Source organism: Helianthus annuus, chromosome 8 (assembly GCF_002127325.2).
Source record: "Helianthus annuus cultivar XRQ/B chromosome 8, HanXRQr2.0-SUNRISE, whole genome shotgun sequence".
Taxonomy (NCBI): Eukaryota; Viridiplantae; Streptophyta; class Magnoliopsida; order Asterales; family Asteraceae; genus Helianthus; species Helianthus annuus.
In genome coordinates, this window is record NC_035440.2 from 34553009 (window position 1) to 34562010 (window position 9002).

The window sequence follows — 9002 nt, forward strand, 5'->3', positions numbered from 1 at the left end:
CTTGCACTAGGAGGCGCAGTCGTTGTGGGACATGGACAGTGGATGCCATGTTAAAACATTATAACACTTTGAACTTACTACTTATGTTTGGGTTTTCACAATTATGCTTCCGCTAAACACTTGCTATGCTTTTGTTTTGAACACCTTTCATATTGTTTGGTTGAATTACATTTATTACTTATTATGTTCAATATGATTGGTGGCTTGATCCTGGTCAGTCACGCCTCCAAGCGGTGATACTCCGCGTGTGGATTTTATGGGTGTGACAATTACATGTATGTAAACACCATTTATACCATCCAATCAATATATTACATCATAAATTGACAACTATAACCAAACCATCAACCACTAGATATAACTAACCAAAAAACATGTATATGGGCCTACTTCTTCATTCAAAATCACAAACTTTTTGTACCAAAACACGTTATATCATGGTTATACCTAATGATGCACATGTGCATTTTAAATATTGGTAATGTAAAAGTAGTGTATTACGAATAGTATTGTAAATTAAAGTGCAATTGTCTATTCCTGAGAACGTATTACCGAATTTGTCGAAGTAATGATACATATGCACATGTGCATAGACATCTGTTACTCGAAAAACAAAAGTTTTTTTAATGGTAACGAAATATAGCGATTTTTTGAAAAAAAAATATTAAAAAAATTTTGAGTGCTTTTTTGATTTTTTTTTAGAATTTATTTTGTGTTCACATTGGTTCTCGCGGTTCTCGCAATAAGGGTGGTTCTCGCATGAACCTTACCCTATATATATATATATATATATATATATATATATATAAGGGTAAGTTAACGTACAAATGCGCTTATCGTACATTACGTACGCTACAATCTCAGCCGTCCGATCATCTTCCCGTATTGAATTCGCATGTTGTTATTTTGTAACACATGCGAAATTGTTACAAAAAACAACATGCTATTTCATCAAAATTATCACATGCGAAATTGAATTACCACATGCGAAATTGTTAGAAAAAAACAACCTGCTATTTCATCAAAATTATCACATGCGAAATTGAATTACCACATGCGAAATTGATACAAAAAAACAACCTTCTATTTCATCAAAATTATCACATGCGAAATTGAATTAACACATGCGAAATTGTTACAAAAAAACACCTCTTATTTTATCAAATTTATCACATGCGAAATTATTACAAAAAAAACAACATGCGATTTTCATTGCGGGAAGATGATCGGACGGCTGAGATCTTTCGTACGTAATGTACGATAAGGGAATTTGTACAGTACCCTTTACCTATATATATATATATATATATATATATATTGTCGGGTCTAAAAATTTTATTATTTTTAGCGTTTCATCATAGTAACCGAGTATATAAATTTTTGCGCCGAAAGTGACCAAGTGTCATCCGGGAGGTGTGCACATTCCTCGTTGTGGCGCTAATGCGATCGTTGTAGGTGACGACGTTTTAGGTTCATTAGTGCGTTTATAATATATTTTGCGTCGGTTTTGATTACATATGTTATTTTATCGATATATATATATATATATATATATATATATATATATATATATATATATATATATATATATATATATATATATATATATATATATATATATATATTCATATGGTTTGTTCGTTGTCCGCGGTTAGGGATATAAAATAAGGATTTTCAAATGTGTATTTTTGTGTAATAACTCATGAAGGTTCATGTCCAGATTTATATCTTCAAGTATTTAGGGGGTTTTCATATGTGGTGTATTTTTATTTAGTTAGTATTTTCCTAACTTCTAATGCATACACACAATTATACACAAGTATTTATACACACCAAGTGGAGTATTCTAGATATATACGTTATCCTAAAATTATATATATAATATTTCCATTTTCAAATCATGAAAATATATATATAAGTGTTTAGGAAATTATTTAGGAGTTTATGTTGGTGCACTTGTGTCTGTACTTTGTCTGTATTCGGTCTGTATATAAACGATGTCCAAAGTTAGTCTGTAAGTTGACCAAGTCATCTATCCTCCTAGTTTGACTTGGCCAACAGTTAACATATGTTTGATATGTTTGTCTGCATCGAAGGATAGACTCGAAGGATATTGTTGATCCTTCGAGGTGCTCGAAAGATAGGCTTCGAATGATAGACCTCGAAAGGTGATCTTTCGAGGTCAATGCTGATCCTTCGATTACCTTGTCCTCGATAGATGATCCTTCGGACCATCTATCGGATCCTTCGACCAGACATCATGGGCTGGGTATATATATACCCATGCTGTGTTGAGTTTAGATAGAGATGCACACTTAGAGAGACAGAAAGTTGGAGAGTTGAGAGCATTCTGTCCGAAACTCACACACACACACTTTGAGAGTTTGTAAACTGATTGTAAACATTGTGCTTGTAACTGGAACCTTCATACGTATTAATACATTGGTGTTAATCGGTGAAATCTTGTGTGTTTGTGTTTCTCTACTTGCTTCATCTCGGTTTGCCTACTAGCTTGGATTCCGCACTTGCTAGTGGGTTAGTATAACAAGGTTTAGGTTCGTAATCCTCCGCGAAAAGGGACCTACAAGTGGTATCAGAGCCTGGCTCTTTACCTTGTTTAAAACCGGGTTGTTCGAGTTCTTGGTGTGTTTGGACACTAGGTTTAGCACCCGTTTTGGTGGTTTTTCTTGCTTTTCTAAACTGAAAAACGGCTTCTAAACCTTCGGGAGTGTTCAAGGTTGGGTTGGGTAACTTGAAAACTTGTTTTTAAGAGACTTTGATTTTTCCGGTCATTTTCCGATCATGTATTCCGGTGACTGGTTTGGATAAGATTGTGTCTATTTTGGGTAAACTTTTTGAAAGTCCAAAAAGTTGGTGAAAAGTCAGGTCTGCACATACCTTCTGCCGAAAGTTGTGCACCAACCCATCACCTTTCCCACCTACCCGTCAACCTTGTGTCAGTTGTGTCAGAATCTTCCGAAAGATATCCTTCGATATCGAAAGTTCATCTTTCGATTAGGGACAGCTCGAAAGATTAGCATCTTTCGAGTAGTCTTTCGAAGTCTAAGGATCATCCTTCGTTTCTGGAATCTTTTCGAAAGATAGTAGTCCGAAAGATAAGGATTCATCTCGAAAGATAAGGATCTTTCATTGTGAATCTTTCGAGATCAGTATTCGAAAGATAAGGATCTTTCGAACTGTGAATCTTTCGTGATAGTTGGTCGAAAGATAAGGATCTTTCATTGTGAATCTTTCGAAGACTTTGCTCGAAACTCAACAGAAATCTTTCGATCACTGTTGATCATTCGAACTAGTCTTGATCTTTCGAACAGGTTTTCATCTTTCAATTCATATCTGTTTTTGCACTTAACAGTTTGTGGTGTGTAGGTTTGGTAATTAATATTTGATCAAAATGAGCTGTACAAGTCCATGGGATTGGAGTTTGGACTCACGAAACAATCAAGAGTTAGTGACTGCTGCAGATTGGGCAAAGAGTATGGTTCCACAGCCATCAATCAGTCCAAGTCAATGGGCTTTGGTATCCAATCAAAGTCAAAGTCTTCAGAACCTTCTGATTAGTGAGAGTGAAACTGGCAGCAACAATCGTCCACCTAAGTTGAACCATATGAACGATTTTCCATCATGGAAAAATCGTTTTCACACATATGTTCAAGGGCAAAGCACTGATCTTTGGACGTGTTTCATCAATGCGTTCAATACTAATCTTGAAACTGCTGCGTCAACTTCAGAGGGTTATGCAAATATGCTTGAAAATGACAAGAAGGCTTATGAATTGGAGAAAAAGGCCTTTGCCACACTTACTCAAGCACTCAATAAAGACATCTACCATCAGTTCTCATATTGCAAGACCACGAAAGCATTGTGGGATGCCTTAGTTGCTAGAGGAGAAGGCAATGCAGCTGCTCGAAAATCTCGGCATGATTTGTTGAAGAAAGAGTTTGAATCCTTTCAGTTTTTGGAAAACGAGACTCTGAATGATATGATCACACGTTTCTATCATTTGATTAGTGAGATGTGTGCTTATGGAGTTGTCGCTACTCAACAAGAAATGGTGAGTAGATTTGCTGATGCCTTACCTCCAAAGTGGAGTTCTTTCATTGAACTGTTGAAGCATACTGGAACTCTAGATCAAGTCAACATCTATGAGTTCATTCAAAAGCTGGAACATAAAAATGATGAAGAAATTAGGAAAGCAAGGCGTGCTCCAGCTCCTCAGAATACGGAAATGTATCTTCCAGGATTCGATGTTTTGGCAAGATCTGCTGCAGCTCAGCAACAGCAACCTAAGCTGCAGACTGCATTTGTGTCCAATACAAGTTCAAGTTCTTTTCCATTTCCTCAGTCAACAGCTGCTCCACCACAACCTCAATTTGATCCGAGGTCCTGCATTCCTGTTCCAACACAGCCACAACCACAACCTCAACAACAACAACAGCAAGCTCACTATACAAGCAATCCTCAACCTCAACCCCAAAGTCATCACACAATCCGAGTCGACAACTCAAATCTTTCACACCTTAGCATTGAAGTTGCTAAGGAACATATGGAGATTATCAACACCATGGTCAGTGCTTACTGTGGTTTGGTAGCAGGTCAGCTTGGGAACATCAACATGACCAATGAAGATTATGATCAGATCGACAAGGAAGAAATGGAGTTGATGGATATTAAATGGGCTTTTGCTAGTGCGGTTAGAAGGGCAAAAGATTTCATGGCACGAACTGGAAGAACTTCGTTGGAAGGAAAGAAAAACACGAAGTATGGGTTTGATATTAATGCCGTCACGTGCTTTAACTGTGGCGAGAAAGGGCACTTTAAACGTGAGTGCACTCGACCAACAAAACACGGCAATCACAACCCTTTCAGAAACCAGACGAATGTGAATGCCCAACAAGAAAACCGTGAACGGAGGATGGTGGCAGTGAACAACAATCAGGGACAGCCTGGAACTACCAATCACAATCGGGCTTTGGCTGTTCAAGCTGATGAAGGATGTGACTGGTCAGTGCAGTTTGGTGAAGGTGATCAGGGAAGTGGAACTGCTTTGTATGCTAAGGTCATCGAGCAGGTTCAAAAAGAAGAATCTTCTGGGAGTGATGACAGTTCTGGTTATTCTGGAAGTTCTGATGAAGAAGGCTCTGTTTCTGGGGATAATCACTCAGAGCCTGATGTGAATGAAGAAGGAGATGATGATATTCAGGAGCTACTGAATGAAGCTGATGAGCTTAAATGTCAGAAATCAATTCTGATTAGGAAGGCTGCTACTGCATCAAAGGAAATGGAAAAGCTATTCTCTGAAGATGGAGCTTTTTCTTTTCAAACTGCCTTTATGGCAAACGGCTCAGCCTCTACTAGTCAGGTAACTTCTGAACCACCTGCTCCTAGTATTTGTAAATCATGTGCAGAGATGAAGCTTGAATCAGAAAAGCTTCATAGTCATAACCAGAATTTGGTTGTTGAACTGTCGAAATGCAAAGAGGCAAACATGGCTTTAACCCGGAATGAAAAAGAATTTAAATCTGTAATAGAAACTTTAAAGAAAAATGTGTCCGAGGTTAACAAAGTAGTTTACCACAAACAAGTGAGTATAAATGAGTATATTAACATTGTGGAAGAAACTAAAAAGCAATTAGCCATTGCCCAATGCGAACATGATGCGATCAAACAGAAATTGGATAGTTATTCTAACTCCCAATTTGTGCTTGATCACATCATCGATGTTCAACAACTAAAGGGAAATCAGAAAGGCATAGGGTATAACAAATGTCCACCCCCTTTGATGAACAACTATACCAAGATGCCAGATGAGGAAGAAATGCCTCGGTATGAACCCAGTGTGCCTCTTGATGTTGAGGAGTTTACTACTGGCCTTGGGTTCAACCCGGACAATTCTTCAAACACAGCCTCTGAAGAACAGGAAACTTCACCATCCATGAAGCAAAGTCCTCCAATTATCGAGGACTATGAGACATCGGATGATGAATCAGAAGTGGCTGCAAGTGATCAGGATAAATCACTTAGCAAGATGAAAGGAGTAGATATTCCACGAGAGAATCACATCCTTTGTGATCCTGATACTCCTGAGGTTCCATCTGTTGAGAAGCAAGTGATTGATCCTGTCAAGGTTGATAAGGCAGATGTGTCTACTGTTAAAAGCAGTAATGTGTTGTACACTTTGGTTGGAGATAATAAAATCTACTCAGATCATGTTTTTCCAATTAAAAATGTAAATAAATCTTTGATTGATAAAGTCTTTGAAGACAATACAAACAAATTTTTGGGAAAAACACTTCCGGGAATTGTGGTAACACAATGTGATCCAATTCCTAAGGCTGAGATTAGGAAACAATTTGGCAATCAAAAATCTCCAATCACTCAACAACCGACTGCTTCTAAAGGTAAACAACCACAACGAGCTCCAAAGCCAAAGGCTAAGGTTGAATCAAAAGGAGCTCGTTACATGAAGAAAGGAAAAGATGTTAAATTTGTAGCATCAAAAGGTACAGATAAAATTGAGACTTTCGAAAACAAATCAAACACTGATTTTGTACAACAAGTCAAGTTTTTAAAACGTAACAGTGATAACAATTACACCCAACACACAAACGGGTGTGATGAAAGAGCAAGTACCTCAGGTTCTACAAGTTCAACATCTGGTAGTCGATCAAGTTCTCCTAAGTCTGTTGAAAGGAGAACTTGTTTCAAATGTGGAGAAATTGGGCACATTATCAGAAATTGCCCAAATGCTCCAAAGAAGAAATTTGCTGAGAAAACTTCACCTGAAACAGTTCACCCTCAACGTCGGTCAGTTTCACCTAAACAAGATAAACGAACTGTAAAAGAACAAGAAACTAAACAACGACGTAAGAACATGAAAACTGTTGAAAAAGCTTTAAAATCTGAAGTTAAAACAGTGCAAAAGGAACCAAATGTGTCACAACCTGTAAAACCAGAATCTTCAAAAACTGGTAGGCAAAGACAAACTTGGTTACCTAAGTCGGGTGACAATTCAGGGGGAGCAGTTGTTCTTGAAAACCATCAAGAGATAGAGCTTACGTATCGTGATGCCAAGGGACGACCCAAGACCACTAAGGCTTGGGTCCCCATTCTCAACTGATGTGTTTAATTGACATGTGCAGGATGTTCTAGGAGGAACTATTAATAGTCATTGGATTGTTGATAGTGGAGCATCCAGGCACATGACTGGCGACTTACGGCTCCTATACGACGTGAGAAATATTAGAGGAGGGTATGTTGCTTTTGCGGGTGATAAAGGTGGGTACATCACTGGAGAAGGAAGTATCTCCAATGGTATCGTGTGCTTTGATAAGATCAATTATGTGAAGCAAATTGATCACAATCTTCTGAGTGTGTCGCAAATCTGCGATAAAAAGTTCTCAGTGATTTTTGATGACGCTGGCTGCTATGTGCTGAAACCTGGATTCAAAATTCCACAAGAATGGGTTCTCTTATCGGCTCCGAGAGTTAATGATCTTTATATTCTCGACATGAGCCAGGCGATTACAACATCTGCACAAGTCACTTGCTTTGTCTCAAAAGCCACAGAAAAGGAGTCTATATCTTGGCACAGAAGAATGGGACACATTCACTTGAGAAAAATGAACCATTTGGTGAAAAATAATCTTGTGAATGGTGTGCCTGTTAGAAGTTTTCATCTACAAGATATCTGTGTCTCGTGCCAAAAGGGGAAGCAAACAAAGAAGTCTCACCCTTTGAAGAAAATCAACACTGTCAGCATGCCTCTCGAACGTCTTCATATGGACCTTTTTGGACCTATGAAGCACAAGACAACGTTTGGTGATGCTTATTGTTTAGTAGTTACTGATGACTACTCTAGATTTTCTTGGGTATCTTTTATGGCACACAAGAGTGAAACTCCTGGCATCCTCAAGGATCTTCTCACAATGTTGGAAAATCTCTATACGTTAAAAGTGAAAAGGATCCGAAGCGACAATGGTACCGAATTCAAGAATCAAGTTATGGATGAGTTTTGTACTTCTAAAGGCATTCTTCATGAGTACAGTTCTCGTTATACTCCACAACAAAATGGTGTCGCTGAGAGGAAGAATCGAACTATTATAGAAACTGCAAGAACAATGTTAGTAGAGTCGGAACTCCCTATTCAATTCTGGGGAGAGGCTGTATCGGCTGCATGCTACACGTTAAACAGAGTTCTTACAGTTAAGAGACATGGCAAGACTTGCTTCGAACTCCTACAGAAAAGGAAACCGGATCTTTCTTACCTTGAACCGTTTGGTGCTCCTTGTACTATGATTGAGCCGGATGGAAAGTTTGGTGCAAGAGCTATCGAGGGTTTCTTCCTTGGATATGCTACTCCGAATTTTCGTGTTTGGAATCTAGCTACCAAAAAGATTGAGCTATGGAGCGAAGTTAGGGTTCAAAGGTACACGAGTCCTGTTAGGGCTCCAGGTGATCCGTGGATGTTCGATTATGATGGGCTATTTGACTCCTTCAATCTGCCAACCTTTGACGAAGAATCAGCAGCGGCTCGAATGTTGTTGGAAAGTGACAACGCTGCTGTCTCGCCATTGGTTAGACCTATTGTTGTTGACCCTCAAGCTTCTTTGTCAGTCAACAATATGGTTCAAAATGAGGTTTTTGAAGATGCTGCTGATTATAATGACTCTTCTGAAGATGATGAATATCATGATGCAGCCGAAGGATCTTCAGCTCCAGCTGCTCCTGTTCAAGGTGCTTCTGTAGATACACCTCATACGCAGAATGTAGATACTGCTGAAGGGAATGCATCCACCTCTACCCACATTCCAGGTGTGGAGTTGGTTGTTGATCTTAATCTGAATAATTTGGGTATCAATGCTCGTGTGCCAGATAATCCTGAAATGAGGATTCACGATACCCATCCCCAGCAGAACATAATAGGAGATGTCCATCGCGGTGTGCAGACGCGTAATCAGCTGAGAAACAACCGGAATGCTGGT